At 39.4% G+C, this 19,063-nt stretch overlaps 1 pseudogene; it reads right to left on the reverse strand.

The window, feature by feature from the left end:
- Positions 1-14,310: 14,310 nt before the first annotated feature.
- LOC143638515 (E3 ubiquitin-protein ligase PPP1R11 pseudogene) lies at positions 14,311-14,706 on the reverse strand (annotated as a pseudogene).
- Positions 14,707-19,063: the final 4,357 nt, after the last annotated feature.

Raw genomic sequence — 19,063 nt, forward strand, 5'->3', positions numbered from 1 at the left:
TCCTGATGACTCTCAAATTTGGTTTTTTTATGACATCCCATATCTCTTGAATAGATTGCTCATGAGATTTAAGCATCTTTTCTGTGTTGACTATATTCTTTTCAAGTTGATAAACTTTGTCTTCATTATCTGATGTTCTGACTTCTACTTGATCTAGTCTATTTGTAATATTCTCGTTTGAGTTTTTAATTTGGTTTATAGTTTCCTGCATTTCTAGGATTACTGTTTGATTTTTTTTTAAATCTCTATCTCCTGGTAAAGCTCGTTCTTTGCCAATTGAATTTGTTTAATTCGTTTTCAAAATATACTTTCATTGCTTGGACTTGCTGTCTCATGTCTTCTCTAATATTCCTTTCCATCTGAGTTAGGTATGCCTTGAGTTCTTTCCCTATCCATGTTTCTGATGCTTCTAGGTCCTCCTGAAGAATTAAGTTATCCTGCATTGTTTGTAATCCTTTTTTCCCTTGTTTTTTCATGTTGTTCACGTTACTTTCCAGCTCTATTTGATTGCTGTGTTTCTGCTCTCTCCTATAGATTTGTTTTGGTTTTGTATATCTCTGTTGTCTCTCCTTTGTGATGGTAGACTATGCCTGTTAAAGTGGATTCCGCTGGGATGGAATTCTGAAGGCCGAGCTCCAGTGACATCACCTCTCTGCTATGGTGGGCCCCAGGCTCCTTGCCAGGGTGTCCAAAGGGGGGGGTGGGACTGGACTGTCTCTGGTTGGTTTCAGCTCCCGGTTGGCTACTTCATGAAGGCCCGGCTATAGACCTCTTCCTAGAGTCTCTGTGCCGTTCCTGCTTGGCCGCACCTCGGGGCCTAGCCGCGCGGTCGCCGGCGGGTGGGCGGGCTCCAGCTGCCCAGTCGTGCAGGCAGCGGGTGGGCTGTCGCCGGTGGGCGGGCAATCTCTAGCCGCCCAGTCTCGTGGTTGGTCGCCGGCGGGCGGGCGTTCTCCAGCCGCCCAGTTGCGCGGGCAGCGGGTGGGCTGTCACTGGCGGGCCTGCGGTCTCCAGCCGCCCAGTCGCGAGGGCCTGGCCTCTAGTCCCCTGGTTTCTCCTGCTAGTCCTGGCTTCTCCTGCTAGCCCAGTTTTACCCTGTGTGATGCCTCTCGGCAGTTCAAACTGTACTCTGGGCCTGCAGTTTGCTGGGTGTGGAGGGTGGCTATTGGGAACCCTGGCACTCTATTGTTTTGATTTTTTCCGCTTACCCCTCCCCGAGCGCTGGCCAGACAGGTTTCGTTTTCGCTGCTGATGGGAGGGGGAGTTGAAGGTCAGGTGTCCCTACCTTTCTCCGCGTCTCTATGCAGGCTCGTTCTGATAATCCCTCCCCTGGAAAGCCTAGGAGAGATTTTATGCGAATTCCCTGCTGTATGGGAGATGGGCTGAGTAACACACACCTATTTTATTGTTGCAATCTGTCGGAGACTGGCGGTGGTTACGTCAGCTCTCCAAGATGGTGGCCGCTGGCTTCCTTGGTGGAGTTTCTGTTGTGGGGGATAGAACTGGACCGCTTCCTTCCCCGTCTGAAGTCCCGAACTCAGCCCGAAGCTCAGTGAGGGCACAGCCGGCAGGATTCCACAGAATCCGTAGCACTGTTTCTCTCTGCTTGCTGGTTGCTTCTCGGCTGCGCCCCGCCATCTGTAGCCGCGGGGCGGGCTGCGTGGATCAGTCAGCCTGGGTCTCCAGTTGCACAGTTGGCTCGTGTTTGAGACTCAATTACCAGACCTCGGTGCTGGAAATCCTTCCTCTAGGTTTCGGTGTACCCCAATTTTGCTGTAAATTCCTAACAAGATAGTTTTTTGTCATTCTAACTCGTTATTCACCTGTGCAGTGACGCGGTACACGGGGTGTGATGCACTCTATTCGCGGCCATCTTGGAGTCTCCGAGGATATGATTCTTAAGCCAAATCCAAGCAGAGACTTACAAGCCCTCCGAAAAGTGTATGTAAATCTGTGTGTGAGTATATTTTTATTAAGAGAGTTCCTTTATCTTTAGCTAAAATCTCACAGAAATCTGTGTTCCATAAAGAACCACCATTCCAGGGCATTTATGCTAAAATTCTCAAACAGCAGCCTGATTCCTGTGGCCCTGATTCTCTTCTGGCCCCAGAGACATCATTTTACTCATTTAATTTTTTTCATAGTAGTTAGAGAGATAAGAGAAAGGGAGGAAGGATTGGAGGGGGGAAGAGAGAGAGAGAGAGAGAGAGAGAGAGAGAGAGAGAGAGAGCATACAAGTGAGCACTGTTTCATCACTAAAAATCAGGGAATTTCATAAAAGATAGATTTTTATTGTTAACTTTTCTTAAAACTTAAAAGTGAGTCATATTGGAGCCACTCATCTGCATGACAGCCATTGCTAGAGTTGAAAAGCAATAGTTCCCCTTCAGAAAGAGCACTTAATCTGCAGTTTGACACAATCCCCATTCAGCCCTTTTCACACATATGATATTTATCTGGCCTCTGTAGACCCTTGCATTGTGACTTCTGAATTTATGTCATTGATGGAGTTCAGGAATTTCCCTGAATCCTTGGAGTTGTCATCCTAGAACTCCCCAAGGGTTTTACTTTCAGGTTTTCTTATGCCCTAACAGGTTAGTTTAGGGTCTTCCTTGGGTAGTTTTACAGGGAATAGAGTCAGGCTGAGTAGGTTTGTCTGCATCTAGTTCAAGACACTCTTGTTATGACAGGGTTTCGACAAAGTGTTTCCATAATATGTTTCTATTTTTATTTCTCATCAGGGGAAATCAGCTGAGAAAATCAAGCAGTTTGCTTCTTCTGGTTTTCCTCATCTTATTTGTAAGCCAAGAATATGGCAGAAGCCAAGGAATAACTGATTGCTCACTGACAGACTGATAGGGTACTTTGGGCTTCCAATAAAGTTATCTCAAGGTGCCTGGCAGAGGCCTGCATGAGATCTTTCCAAACTCAAAGCAAATGTTATTTCCTACTTATCAACTTAATAATCCCAAGGATTCTTCTCCTCCTCTTCTAACCTACTGCCAGTAGAATAAGGGGAGTCTTGATTACCACTAGGCCCTGAATGTCCCTTGTTATAGTCTGGATATGAGTATCCTCCAAAAGTTCACATAAAAGACAACAGAAGAATGTTAAGAGGTGAAATGATTAAATTATCAGACCTGTGTGTGCCTAGAGGAAGTAGATCACTAGAGGTGTGACTTTGGGGTTTATATTTCGTCCCTGGCACCTCACTCTCTCTGCTTCCTAGTTGTCATGAAATGAGCAGATTTCCTCCATCACACCCTTCTGCCATAACGTTCTACCTCATCTTGGGCCCAAAGCTATGGAGTCAGCTGACCAGGATCTGAAACTCTGAAACCACGAGCCAAAATAAACTTTTTCTTCTCTAGTTTGCCCTTGTTGGGTATGCCGGTCTCAGCAACACATATCTGACTGAAACACCCACTCATACAAGGTTTTTTAGAGACATGACAACTTATTAGCACCTCTTTCTAGCACAGTAGAAGCAACAATTTTCAAAGTTTGTAGGAATAAGTGAGAACCTAAACTGAACTGTTACAAAAATTTTAATACTCTGCGTGTTTGAAATGCCATCCTCCAAATGCCAAGACAGAGTTGGAAAAGCCAAAATTGTGTTTATTCTTCCTTTTATCTTTCCCTTATCCATTTGGCAAAAGGGGGATTTATTGTGTATTGCAGCTGTGAAGTATACCACAGAATTCCTCTTTGTCCTTCTTTTCATACAACAAACAGGAGGTGCTAATATAATGTATAATTCTGGTGAAGGTGTGTATATTGTTATTTTTAGATGCATAGTAGTAATGTACTCACAGAATAAATGAACATTACACTTTCCTTAGTCCTAGGGAAAGTTCTGGTTACTATGCTACCACCTCTTAAGAGATAGCCATCTGCTCTGTCTTCCAACATTGGTAGTGGGACACAGGGCAAAGTGAGAAAGAAAGCATTCTCTTCCTAATATGAGGACATGTTTTATTCTAGGCATGTGGACACTACAATGAACAAGACAGTCAAGGTTCCTTGATCTCATACATTATGACATTTTAGTGGAGAAGACAACAATGAACACATGAACAACAACAAAATATAATAAAACATCATAGTGAACTGTAGTTTTAGGTGGTGGTCAGTATTAGAGGACCCTGATAAACTTGTTTGTTGTGTGAGACTACATTTGTCAGCCCTTGCCCTCAAGGTTCTGGCCCATTTTAACTTTGAAGTATGAGGTGCAATACTTTATTTCAAAGACGTTTAACCAGGAACTGAAATGCCTATCTATTTATTTTTTTGTAGATGGATAGCATGCCTTTTTCTTATTTGTTTATTTTTATGTGGTGCAGAAGATTGAACCCAGTGCCTAACAGGCTAGGCAAGTGCTCTGCCACTGAGTTATAGCCACAGCCCTAGTCTCCTATTTATTAATTTTTTTCATTTTTAAAATTTTAATTTATTATATGTGACAGAATGCATTACAATTCATATTACATATATAGAGCACAAATTTTCATATCTCTGGTTGTACATAAAGTTGAGTTACACCATTTGTGTCTTCATATATGTACTTAGGGTAATGATGTTCATCTCATTTCACTGTATTTCCTACCCTCATGCCTTCCCCTCCCTCCCCTTCTCCCCTTTGCCCTATCTAGAGTTCCTCTAATCCTCCCATGCCCCCCCACCACATTATGAATCAGTATTCTTAAATCAAAGAAGACATTTGCCATTTAGTTTTGGGGGATTGGCTAACTTTACTTAGCATTATATTCTCAAACTCCATCCATGTAACCTGCAAATACCATGATTTTATTCTCTTTTAATGCTGAATAATATTCCATTGTGTATATATGCCACATTTTTTATCCATTCATCTATTGAAGGGTATCTAGGTTGGTTCCACAGTTTAGCTATTGTGAATTGTGCTGCTATAAACATTGATGTGGCTGTGTCCCTGTAGTATGCTGTTTTTAAGTCCTTTGGCTATAGACGGAGGAATGGGTTAGCTGGGTCAAATCTATTTATTAATATTGATGAAAAAAGTAAAGTGAGGGGCTGGGGATATAGCTCAGTTGGTAGAGTGCTTGCCTTGCATGCACAAGGCCCTGGGTTAATTCCCATCACCACACACAAAAAAAGAGTAAAGTGAAAAATGATCCAGGTTAACAGTATAGACTGTAGAGTGTACCAGTTAGGGATATGTGCACAGAAGACAAACAAAATTAGTAAATTGGCTACTCCATTTACTAATCCTGTAATGTTAAGCAAGTTACTTTATCTTTCTGTGCTTCAGTTTCTTCTTTTCTCAAATGGAAACAATGAATCCAGTTTTATAGGACTGTTGCAAGAATTATTTGGGGTCCAGTCCCTGGCATGTAGAAAGTGCTAAGTGTGAGTTACTATTTGCTGGTCAAAATGTCTTCTCTTCCAAGTGGAATTAAATAATAATTAGAAGATTATTTAGTGATCAAGACCCTGGAACAAGGGGAACTGGTTGAATTGTCTTAATAATTCAAAACACTAGGATATTCTGAAGTACTCATCTACTTTATAAAATATCTGCCAACAGGGAAGATAGTCATATTTGTAGGTAAGGATATCCTTCCCTGGGCACTGTATGGAGCCAAAAGATGTATCTCAACTTTTGTGCTTCCCTTCCTAGATCCCATGAAAACCACCCTTCTATCTGCATTTAACTTAGTTTCATTTGTTAGCACCTGGAGTAACATTACAGCTATTTCAATAATGATATGTTGTCAACTTTTCTTTATGAGATAAAAATAATAGTATTAGGTAGGAATACTAGTAAGGAATGAGCAGTGAAATTTATGGCAAGGTCACAAGTGTTCTTTAAATTACTTTTAGAGTCTTATACTACATTCGAAGTGGATGAGAAAGCAAATGGTGGCAGTTAATTTGTTGAACATAAACAAAAGCAAGTCTTTAAAATACTTTTAAAGTGGATGAGAAAGCAAATGGTGGCAGTTTATTTGTAGAAAATAAACAAAAGCAAAAGGAGCTAATTGGGGAAATAATACATCAAAAGAAAAAGGTTAATGGGACAAACTTTTGACATGGCTCCTTGAAGTTGGTGTGAAGTTAGGATTTATGGCTATAGATGTCTCCTTATGTCTGGGAAGGAAAGTTCCTTTAGTTGGGCAAGTATAGTAAGGTAACTTCTGACCCTCCACTGACCCAATGCCCACATTAATATGGAATTTACTTGTAGATGAAGCCTTCCTGTGTAGGATGGCCACCATGACAGTTCCAGAAAGGATCAATTATGGTAAAAAAACTACCACCCAACATAAAGGAAGAGTTGAAAACCTTATCGATAAAGAGTGCAGAAGGTGGCCCACAGCTCTCAAGTCAAACATCAAACAGTAATAAATCTGGACACAGCATTGTTTCCTTTATCATTCTTTGCCTAGAGGCATCTCTCTCTCTCTCTCTCTCAATCTTTGCTTGAGCATCACATTACTTTCACTTATAACAAAATTCTCTTGCATGGCTTTTGGTGTCTAACTTTGAGTTTTCTTTCATCACAACACAAGAACTGAGGTTTGGCGTTTCAGTGCCCCACTCTCCTATGACAATAGCAATTAATAGCATATTTGCCATAGTAGAATATTGTAGTAGTAGAATTGTCATCACTCACCTGTGAGGCCTGATGTAAGTTCCTGGGAGGCAAGTTTGGAGATATAATGATCTGAAGTCTATTGGAATGAAGGCTGCAGAGAGAGAGACAGGACAAGAGGAGCTGGCTTCCAACAAGGAATAGACCAAAGCACCAAGTCACCAAGCACAAAGGGAATGCTATGAGTCCAGCAATAATCATTGATCAAAGGCCCAAGTGTGTGTAAAATACCTTCCAATTGTTCTTGACAAGTTTCAAAGTTATGGTTTAGGGTTAGTCAAAGTAGAGTTCAAGTCAGTCCTCCAAGCTAATTGGGTTGTTATTCATGGACCAGACTCTCTCCAGCCTTGGTGGGAAGCTATACTGGGGACTAGGAATCAATGAGATAAAATAATTGAAATAACCCACCTATACTCAACAAGAGGGAGGGAGGAACTGAAGGAGGGTATATCTCCAATGTCATTCAGTCACCCACCAGGCCAAATTTTCCCAGGTATGCCACTGACAGAGGGATGGCAAGCCTCATGAAGGGATCCATGCCTCATCCTACCCACTGGCCAGGTACTTGCAAGAGTTACTATGTTTAAAATATTTTTGTTTCCCACATGATATATTTATTGAGAAACATATTAAAATTATAGCTAGTGTTTATTTAGGATTATGGTGTGCTTTGACCTAAGTCAAATCCTCACAACAACATTGTAAGGCTTGTACTGTCATTATACTCATTTTGGTAGGTGAAAAGTTTGAAGAATGAAAAGGTTCAGTAACTGGTCTATAGTTACATTGCTAATAAGTAAAAGAGATGAGGTTCAAATATATTTGTCTAGTTCCAGAGCCCATGATGCTCTTTTATAATACTATAATTGAGAATGCTGGCACTTTGGTTGGATCCATTATGCTTGACTGACACAATGTTTTAAATGATGATTGTTTCAAAATGTCGATGCCTTTAGGTAAGGTATGACTCTGCACTTTGCCACAGAACTCACAGATTTAGAGGTGTGGTACTGGGGATTGAACCCAGGGGCATTTAACCACTGAGCCATATCCTAGCCCTTTTTTTATTTTGAAACAGGATCTCACTAAGTTGCTCAGGGTCTTGTTAAGTTGCTGCAGCTGGTCTTGAATTTGAGATCCTCTTGCCTCAGCATCCTGAGCCATTGGGATTACAGGTGTGCACCACTGCACCCAGCTCCCTGTAATCTTATTCATAACCACTTCACACATTTTTTTTATTACCTGTTTATCCTGGGAAAGCATTCAATTGGAAAGCTCTGCAGACTGCCTTCTACATTTCTCATAATCCTAAGCATTTATGCTTATTAAGTTGGCAATCACATTGGCCCCATGGTTAAAAATATATATTATATTAGTACTAGATTCATTCTATATACTTCTGTAGTTTATGATTGTATCATCATTATAAATGACTTTGATAAGGATTTTTAAATTAGTTCTATGTGTTTATCCTGTAGAAAAAGCCCCTGGAGAAGCAACTGCCCCAGTCATACTTTTCTACAGATGAAATTACTGCCAGTTTTGGTATCTGTATGGCAAATAGATAGGCAGATGCTATAAAGTTCTGAAACTACTATCTGGGGAAATCAGTAAATACTTTAATATAAGAGAGGTTATATATTCTAAAGGGAGAGGACCATTTCATAGAACTGGTAGCTCAAAAGCTGCCTCTATTTTATTAATAATATTTGTGAGGCTAGCCTTCCCATATCAGTACAGAAACTTTTATAAGAAGGCTGAGGAAAATATCTGTAATTTAGACCATTAATAAGTACCTACTACCTGTCCAACTCTATATGCTATCCATCTACCATCTATCAATCATGCATACATCTCTCCATTCACACATATATAGTCTTTTAACAAATTTCTACAACAATTCTATGCATTGATGTTTTCAACATTTTATAGACAAGAAAAATAAAACTCAAAGAATTTATTTAAGTCACTTGTCCAATGTTATCCATATATGAAATGATGCAACAAAAATGAATTTCTCCAAAGAGAGCATCACATTTGCCACATCTTTATTTTCTATTACTGATGAAAATTCATTATGATCCCCACCTACTCTACCTCCTAGAGATGATAGATAGGGAGGCAAGGGAGGCTTTAAATGTGATATTACAGTGGCCCACCTCATGCTTTTAATATAGCTCTTGCTGTTCTGCTACTGAGGCTTATTTTTTAATGGACATGTTATATTTCTTTTCCTCTTCTCCCTCTCTCCCTTCCCCTCCCTAACTTCAGCAGGAACGGGGGAAGGGATTAGGAACAGGATCACCTTTTTCCAAACCTAGGCTAAGTTGTCTGTCTTTGAGCACACACCCACTACTGGAACCAAGTAATTTAGACTTCAGAGGATGGCGGCAGAAGATCTAAGGAATGGCTATCTCCCAAATTAACAAGTGAATCACAGCCTCCCACAGGGAATACCTGAAATGAATTACTTCTTTAAAAACCCCGTGTTCTTTTAAAAATTTTAATTAGAGCTTTATAGTTACACATGGTAGTTAGGTTCACCTCACAGAACATTTCCACTACATTTATGCCACCAAATATACTAAAGAGGAAGACACTTGTTGCTCTTAAAGATGTAAAAATCCACACCTGAAATAACAGCCTCATTCATCTAGTAAATTCCACAGTAGACATAAGGTTCAGAAACAAGTTTTCTATTACAGGTAAAGGAAAAAAACCCTCTGTTCTTCCTGATGGGCAGAATCACAGTCTGGGACAGGACTCCCCTGGTGCTTCTTCTTTGATAGCAAAGTAATAAAACTTCATTTTCCTTTTTCTCAAAATTGTATTCTCATTATTGAATTGGCTTCAGGGACAAGGACTCAGCTTTCCGTAACAGTAAAACTTTTGAATCAGTGTTTCATCAGTCACCAGCTGGTTTAAGTAATCTCTTTGAGGAAATTCAGTTTCTTTTTGGTGAAGGCTCAGTTCTTTAAATTCTGGTTATTACTCCCCACCACCTCACCTGTTTCCAGATGCCACCTAAATATAGTGGGGGTAGAAAAGGATCTTACTGCCATCGGAACCTTCCTAAACTGAAGGAGCTGGGGCGAATGTTTGGGACTGCTGTGAAGAGCCATAATTTGAATCTGGATGTGTCTGTCTCCTGAACTTGAAAATACCTGTGTCTATAATACATATATCTTCTATTTCTACCTTTCATCTGACATGCAGATCTGAGTGTGGGGAGAATATCTACCCATGTGTCCTATAGGTATCTTATAAGCACTATGCCCAAATCTGGATTCAGTTCCCGCCTGTAAAGACACAAGTTACTCCTCTTAAGTTAGTGTCTTCATCTCTTTCATTCTTCATAAATTGAATTATAGTAATGAGCTGGTAAACTAGTTTTCTGGGTGAAAAAGCCCTGTTTTGTAGCACCTGCTCATTTCAATTATGTAAATGTTACCATGGTTGATTTCAAGGTGCTGAGGGTTTTACAGGTGGTCCTAAAAAACCTTCCTGAAAATTTAACACTTAGGTCTCATGAGCTACTACTATTGAGACAGAAAGATAGACCACCCATACAAGCCAGGAAAAGGGTCTTAGGGAAGAAAAGGAGGAAAAGAGAATTGGGAAGTCAAGCTTCTGACTATAGCTACTCCAAGGTACAAGAATAGTTCCTGAACAGCCCCTAGACAAGATTGACCACAAAAGGTACTTCGTCTTCCACCACCAGACCCTCACCCCAACTCTTGTGCTGATTAAGGCTTAAAAATTACTTTTATCCAGATTTGCTAAAGAAAGCAAATTACAGAAAGTTGATTGGCTCCCTTTCTGGATCCTATATCCCACCAATCATCTATAGGGACAGATAAAGCCCATTAAAATGCCTAGACAACAGACACCTGTGGGCATCCCTCTCTTGGGACCCCCTCCCTCTTTGGGAGCTCTGCTTCCTTTCTATTACTCTAATAAATCATGTTACTTTGCTCTCACCCTCATTTCCATGGATTTCAACATCAAATTCATGAGACAACTCACCTGACATCTACACTCCACACCATGTTACATCATGACAAGATTTCAGCATGAAGTAGTCTCTGTCTCACTCTCCATACAATCAACTTTCATGCCTTATCATTCTATTGTCTAAATACTCTCTACTTTCTCCCATCTTCTCCATTTTACTTGCCAACACTTTAAGCTAGACCTTTTTAAAAATTATTTTTTACTTTCATTATCTCCTATCTCCAGTTTGTTCTTCACAAAGAGCAAAGGTAATTTCTAGTACACAAAGATGAACATGACACTTCTATGAATAAAACCCTCCAATGATTCATCATTGCATTCAGGATAAAATTCAAACTCCTCTTCTAGGCCTTAATAAAACATGCACTCTCATATTATACTGTGGTCCCATTGATTTATTATTCCCAAATGGCATCTCTTCCAGAAAGCTTTCCTGACTACCCTAATATTCAAATGTTATTTATCACAGTTTGCCTTGTAGCAGGGCCTTTTATAAAAAACAAAATTTATTGCAATAAGTTGGTAAATAAATTAAAATACCATAAGGATAAGAAGCAATCATAGTGGTTCCATTGTCCTCTGCATTTGTAGAAACAAACTTTGGAGTACTTGATTCTGGATTGTGTGTCACATACACAGAAATAAAATGGAATTACATAGGGAATGGTGTTTACCTGTACATTGAGGAAGTATGAGATATTGTCTTCAATACGGTCAGGATGTTATTCATGGGAACAAGATTTATCTTACTTGGTTTAAACATGCTCTGTATTATCTGAAAAGGCAAAATGAGGACCAAAGGGAAAAGGGCACAAAGAAGCACAATCTCACATCCTAATAGTCACAGATTTGTAAACAAATTGTTGCAGGACAGGTAATAATAAATGTGTAGCATCACATTCTATAAAACATACACAAAATTGGGATTTAACAGTCAAAAATTAGAACTATAATAACTTTCTAACCACATCTCCACTGATCACCTTGTGTACTAAGAGCTTATATACTCTACTTGGGAGACCACTGAGACCAGAGTTTTTGATTAATACCCAGAACTTCTTAGGTAAACAGAGAACTCTGAGTTAAGGCTAAATGTTAAATGGATGGGTAGTACTAAGAAAGACTGGATCAGAGGGTTCCATTGTCAAAAGCTCAGTCCTTGTCCATGATGCCAATCCAATAATGAGGACACAGTTTTGAGAAAAAGGAAAAAGAAGGTGTATTGGTGGGGAGGAGACAGGAAGATGCTTATATTTATGGTTTGGGAAAATGGCAGGTATATATAGATATTTGGAGTTCAGGAAGAACATGTTTTTCCAAAAGATATATATTTAGGAATAAAGAACATAGAGAGATGATTAATTGAAACCTGTAGTTGAGTGAGATCATCAAAAGCAAAAGTATTTAAGAACCAACACTCTTAAAAGGCAAATGAAGCAGTTATTAGTCAAATCTGACACACAGGCCATTTTTACCTATGTGATTTGGAGCAAGTTATTAACCTTTCTGAGTCTCAGTTTTCATATGTTTAAAGTGGAGGTAATAAGATTTTCCTACTTTGTTCAAAGAGTGGATGCATTACTAAAGATATTGCAAATTTGCACAATTTGAGCTTAATTTTATTGGGGGAATTATATAAATTAGAGGCAATGTATCATTGGTTCCATAAATCTGTGAACATGCAGAATATTTCAGCTTTAATGCTACTTAGATTTTTCTCAATATTGGTTCTAACACTTAACAGAATACTCCATTGTTGATTAAGATTGCAGCCTATCAAGATGATTATAGCTTCTTCATAGCTTTTATTTTCTAATCACTTCTGGCTTCCACTGTAAAGTTAATGGTTTTATGGTACAGTTTTCATTATCATTAACACTTGATGAGCATTTGGATAACATTGTTTAAAATATTTAAAATAGTTTCAATAATAATCACCAAGATCATTCCTAGAAGTTTCAGGGCACACAAATTATAGAATACTGACAAAGTATGAGAAGTATTCATATAGAAAGATAGCAGATTAGAGGAATTCAGCACTCTCCTACTTTCCTGTGAGACTGAATCAAAACAACAGGTGTGTAGCCACATGTTGAAGTAGGAGGGTCTTAGGAGAGCACTGGAGTGCAAAAGTAAGAGATTCAGTGACCAGGTGAAAATCAGAACTAGGGCTGGGGATATAGCTCAGTTGGTAGAGTGCTTGCCTTGCATGCACAGGCCTTGGCTTCAATCCCCAGCACCACAAAAAAAAAAAAAAAAAAGAAAGAAAGAAAAGAAAGAAAGAAAGAAAGAAAAGAAAATCAGAACTACCAGTTATGAAAATAGTAATATAAACAGAGTACCCAAACACCAATCACCCAATGGTTCAGGAGGGGGAGGAGAAATGCCCCTTCAGTGGGGCTATAGATGAAACAGTCCTAGTGATCTTCACAAGTCCAGAATCTGGCATCTGGCAAACATACAGGAGACCTGGATCTGTGAAATGTTCTGGCACTACAGAAGAGGTGCTCTGTACTTCCCAGAATATTCATATGTTGCCATAATGAGAAGCCATCTTAAGAAGGGTCCCACTGCCTGAGCTTACTGCTTGGGGAATCAAAAGCCCCTGAATTTTTATTTTATTTTTTTTGTGATGTTGGGTTATTTATTTTATGCATCTGTGGCAATAAATGAAATCTCAGTGGTGATATGGATTTGACTGATCTCTGCAACTGTGCATGGCAAGACACCTGGAAAATGATAACCAAGTCCCAGTGAAGGGTGAGGAGGGCTGAGAGAGCTGGATATCTGGGTTGGCAGATGCATCAAAGCCTAGAAAGGAAGGGGTAGGAGTATAGTACAGGGTACATACCCCCATCTGTTTGTTCTCTCTCTTTTCCTTCCTCTCTCAGGGTCCTAGGCCCCTGGGATATATTGGATGCCTCTGAAGCTAAAGGATGAAAGGCTGAAAAGATAGTTGGCTCTAAGTGACCAATATCAAATTATCTCTGTCAAAAATCCTATATTAAATGAAAAGGGTGGGGACAGAGGACATGCCTTTCTTGTTCCACTTTCCCTTAGAAGTGAGAATGGCAGAGACCTCTTTCTCTAACTCCTTTTGAGGGCATGAAGTGGTAGGAAGGAGGGGAAAATTTGGGAGCCCTGCAGTGACCTCATATCCTATAGGCAAGGACTAAGATTAGGGATTATACAAATGCATAAGTGAAAAAGCTCTAAGCCAAGATTAACAAGCACAGCTCGGGTGAGATTGCCTGGAATCTGACTGGGACCCTGGCAGTGAAAGCTGGAACTACTGAAAACCCAGTTTAAGTGTTTGGGACTCAAATTGAGGGTGCAAGGGGCCAAGATAACTGGATCCCAGGACAGGCAGTTCGGCAGTAAGAACAAAGGAAAGAGACTGGGACCAAGATGCCTAGATCCCTGGTAAGGATAGGACTGGAAGGAGAAATGAGGGCTGGGAGAACCCAGAAGACTGGGTTCTGGAATAGCAGCAAGTCAGAATTCCAGGATCTCTGTCCACCCTCCTCTACTTCTTCCCTCTATGAGGCAAAGAAGAGGGAAGGAGGGGGCTAAAGAAGAAATCAAACCATGGATTTAGCCCCCAGGTAGCCACATGGATACTTTCAGGGCCAGACAGACACAGGAATGATGGGGGAAAGAGGAATTTAGCGCTGCATTGGCCCTGGAGGGGGCTGGGAGGGGTCTGGAGGCTGAGGAGGGGTAGTCGGGGTCGGTCGTGGGGTTGCATGACTCTGTCCTTTGCAGTGGCCCCGTACACAGAGGAAGGCACAGCCTTCCTTGTCCTCTTCCTCACTCTCAGTGGAGCTCTCACCAAAGGCCCGAGTTTTCTCATAAATACAGCAGCATTTTGATGAACGGTGTCCCATGTGTTCATTGTCTATTGTGTCACTTGTCCATTCCACTTTTTTTTTTTTTTTTTTCTGGCTTCGTTTTCCGAAGTTTGATAGTTAGGCTCTGGTTCTCGGTTCTCGAGCTCAGTTGTCACGGTAACCGTTGTCTCAGTGCCAGGTCTCGCTCAGCCCGGCCCCTACCTTGGCCATAGCTAAGGCTGAGGAAAAGGAGGAGGGGAGGAAGGGGAATGATACATCCTTCCCTTTTTCTGTGTCTCTGGGTTCGAAGAGAATCGGTATCCGATTCAGGGTAGTAGCAAGGATCCTCAGCCTCCGTTTTTCCCCCTTCTCCCTGAATTTTTAAATATCCAAGACCAATGGCCTCTTCTCTTCACTGGCTCAATAAGCTCCTGTCCAAAGAGACAGATTGGGCCTAGGGAAATGGAACTACTGAAAACCCAGTTTAAGTGTTTGGGACTCAAATTGACTCTGCTGAGGAGGGACTGGGAGTGTAGCTCAGTAGTAGAGCGCTTGCCTAGCACGTGGGAGGCACTGGGTTTGATCCTCAGCACCGTGGAAAGATTTTAAAAAAAAAAAAGGTATGAAAAATCCGCTGAGGACTCTATTCAGTAGAAAGTGTGGTCTGTGAGGTAGAGAGAAGCAGAAAGCACTGTCATTTAAAATTGGCAGTTTCACCATTGTGGTGGTGCATGCTTATAATTCCATTGGCTCAGGGTCCTGAGGCAGGAATATTGCAAATTCCAAACCAGCCTCAGCAATTTAGGGAGATTCTGTCTCAAGATTTAAAAAAAAAAAGGATTTGGATGTGACTCAGTGGTTAAGTGCCCCTGGATACAATGCCTGGTACCAAAACAAAACACCCTTAAAATTGGCTATTTGTCCTCCTGTGGTGAGGAGTGAGACCAGCTATTTATGGAGTGTGGATTTGCATGGGGGCTGAGTCCAGGAAGGCCAAGGCTGGGACTGGCAGATCAATTGGTTCCTGTGGCTCCCTACTACCAGTGGAACTTGCATTGGTTCAGTCAATTCCTTCATACAAGAAGGTATTCAGAGAATATGCTGCCAAGTCTCAGATATTTGCCATACCTCACAATGACTTAGGGTTTAGGAGTGAAGGAGTGTTAAACTCATTGGTCCAAAGGCTCAGCAGGCAAGAGAGGGTTTGGCAGTCAGATCCTACTTTCATTGTTTCCCCATCCCTGAGAGGGTGTACAGAAACCTCAAGTGAAAATATCACTGCCGTGAACAACTTTGCCTTAGCCTCTGTTATTGGAAAAGACAGTGAAAAGGCTCAACCTGCATACTATCCCATGTGGTTTGGCCTGTTTGGCTCGAGCTAAGAAGAAACACTCCTCTGGCAGCTGCAACATACTACTACCATGATACCTGAATGATTAAAAAATTGAGATCCTAGAAAGAAGTGTCTTCATTTTAAATACTTTGGCAAGAGAAATTATTGACATTTTTGTTTTTGTTTTGTTTCATTTTCCCTCAATTTTTTCATACTTTTATCTAGTTTTATGCATTTTATATTCTTTAATTCACTTTCTTTCAGTTTTATTTTTCTCAATTGTTTTTGCTTTTATTGGTGCATTATAGTTACTGTACATAATAGTTTAGTTCATTTTGACATAATCATACATGCATAAAATTTAATTTACTCCATTTCAGTCCCTGCTGCCACCCCCATCCCTCTCCTCCTCTCTCCACTATTCCCCTTACTCGACTCCTTTGTGTATATATATACTACATTTTCTTTATCCATTCATCTATTTATGGATGCTTGAACTGGTTACATATCTTGACATTGATGTAGCTATATCCCTAAGGTGTGCTGATTTAAGTTCTTTTGAATATATACCAAGGAGTGGGATAGCTGGGTGCGTGACATGGTGGTTCCTTTCCTAGTTTGTTGAGGAATCTCCATACTGCTTTCCAGAGTGGTTGTATTTATTTGCAGTCCCACCAACAATATAAGAGTGTACTTTTCCCCCCACATCCTCAGCAGCATTTATTATTATTTGTATTCTTGATTATTGTCATTCTGACTAGAATGGGATGAAATCTCAGTATAGTTTTGATTTGCATTTCCCTGATTTCTAGCAGTGTTAAACATTTCTTCATATATTTTTTTGCCATTTGTTCTTCTTTTGAGAAATGTCTCTGTAGATCTTTTGCCCATTTATTAGTGTTGTTTTTGTCTTTCTGTTTTTATTTCTTCATCTTTTCCCTTATCCCCTTTTTAAAAATTTATTTTATTATTAATTTTACACTCATTAATGTTTTAGTCTAGTCTACATTATCTCTGCCCCTTTCTTCTCTACAGTTAGTGGTGTTGTAGATGTTGTTTTTAATAGGTTTAATCAGAAATCTACATCTGGTTTACTTTTAAGATTGGATTAAAAATAAGACCTAACTGTTGTCTTCAAGAAACTCATCTCACCAACAAAGACATACAAAGATCAAAAGTGAAATGATGAAGAATGATATTCCAATCAAATGTAATCCAAAAGAAAGCAAGAATATCTATGCTTATACCTGAGAAAATAGACTCCAAGTCAAAATCAGTCATAAGAAACAAAGAGGGCCACTACATATGAATAAAAAGAACACTCCATCAAAATGATATGACAATTATAAATATATATGAATGAAACATCAGGGCACCCAATTTTATAAAACAAACCCTACAGTACATCAAGAGATAAATAGGGCCCTCTATAGTAACTGGATGACTTCAATACCCTGCAATCATCAGTAGATAGATCTTCTAAGCCAGGCTCAATGGTATATGTCTATAATCCCAGCAGCTCTGGAGGCTGAGGCAGGAGGATCATGAGTTCAAAGCCAGTCTCAGCAACAGTGAGACACTAGGCAACTCAGTGAGATCCTGTCTCTAAAATACAAAATAGAGCTGGGGATGTGGCTTAGTGGTTGAGTGTCCCTGAGTTCAGTCCCCAGTACCAAAAGGAAAGAAAGAAAGAAATTAACAAAGAAGCATTTTCACTATAAATCAAATGAACTTTACAAACATCTACAGAATATTTCATCCAACAGCATCAGAGTACACCATCTTTCATAAGCACACAGAATTTTTTAAAAATAAATCACATTTTAGGACATAAAGCAAATCTTAACAAATACGAAAATACTGAATTTCTTCCATCCTATAAGAACATAGCAGAATAAAACTAGAAATCAAAAGCAAGAGAAATTGCAGGAATTATAGAAATACATGGAGATTGAACAATATACTTTTGAATAATGAGCAGATCATTGATGAAATTGGGGGATAAATTTGAAAAGTTCTAGAATCAAGTGAAAATGGAAACAAAATGCCAGAACCTGTGGGACACAGTGAAAGCAGCTACAAGAGAAAAGTTTATAGCTATAAGTGCCTACATTAGAGAAACAGTGAGATCTCAAATAAATAACCTAAAGAAGCACTTGAAGGCCTTAAAAATCAAGAACAAACCAAACTTCAAATTAGTAGAAAAAATAAAATAACAAAGATCAGAGCAGAAATAAATCAAATAGAAACCAAAAGGACAATATAAAGGATAAATAAAAAAGATTTTGTTTTTTGAAAAGATAAACAAGATTGAAACTTAACTAACTCACCAAAAGAATGAATGAAACCCCAAATATATAAAATTTGAGGTGAAAAGTGGATATTGGAACAGATCCCACTGAAATACAGAAGAATCATTAGGAATATTCTGAAAACATATAATTCCAAAAATTAGAATATCTAAAAGAAATGGAAAAAATTCTAGACACATATAGGCAACCAGAATTCAGACAAAATCATTTCAAAACCCCTAAATAGATCAGTAACAAGCAATGAGATTGAAGCAGTCATAAAAAGACTCCCTGCAATGAAGATTCCAGGACTAGACAAATTCATTGTTGTGTTTTATCAGACTTTTAAAGAATAACTAATACCAATGCTTCTCAAACTATTTCATAAAATAGGAAGTGAAGAAACTCTTCCAAGCTCATTAGAGGAAGACAATACTACCCTGTTATCAAAACCTAATGTGGAAAGAACACAAAAAAAGAAAACTAGGGACTGATATCCTTCATGAACATAAATGTGAAAATCCTCCATACAATGTTGGCAAAATGAATTGAACATCCCATGCAGAAGATCATATACTGTGGATAAGTTGGTGGCATTCCACAGCTCATCAAAGAGGTAAAAGCATTCTAGAATGACAATTATAAAACACTGAATAATGAAATTGAAGAAGACACTAGAAAATGGAAAGAACTCCCATGGTCATGTGCTAAGAAAACTAGTATTGTTAAAATGGCCATATTACTGAAAGTAAGCTACAGATTCAGTAGAATCTCCCTCAAAATACCAATGACATTCTTTACAGAATTAGAAAAAATGTCCAAAATATCATATAGAAACACAAAACCCCTGAATTGACAAAACAATCCCGAGCAAAAAGAACACTGCTCAAAACATTACAATATCCAGTTTCAAAATATACTACTGAGCTACTATAATACAAACAACATGATATTGGCATAAGAA

Source organism: Callospermophilus lateralis, chromosome X, assembly GCF_048772815.1.
Source record: "Callospermophilus lateralis isolate mCalLat2 chromosome X, mCalLat2.hap1, whole genome shotgun sequence".
In the NCBI taxonomy this organism is placed as follows: Eukaryota; Metazoa; Chordata; class Mammalia; order Rodentia; family Sciuridae; genus Callospermophilus; species Callospermophilus lateralis.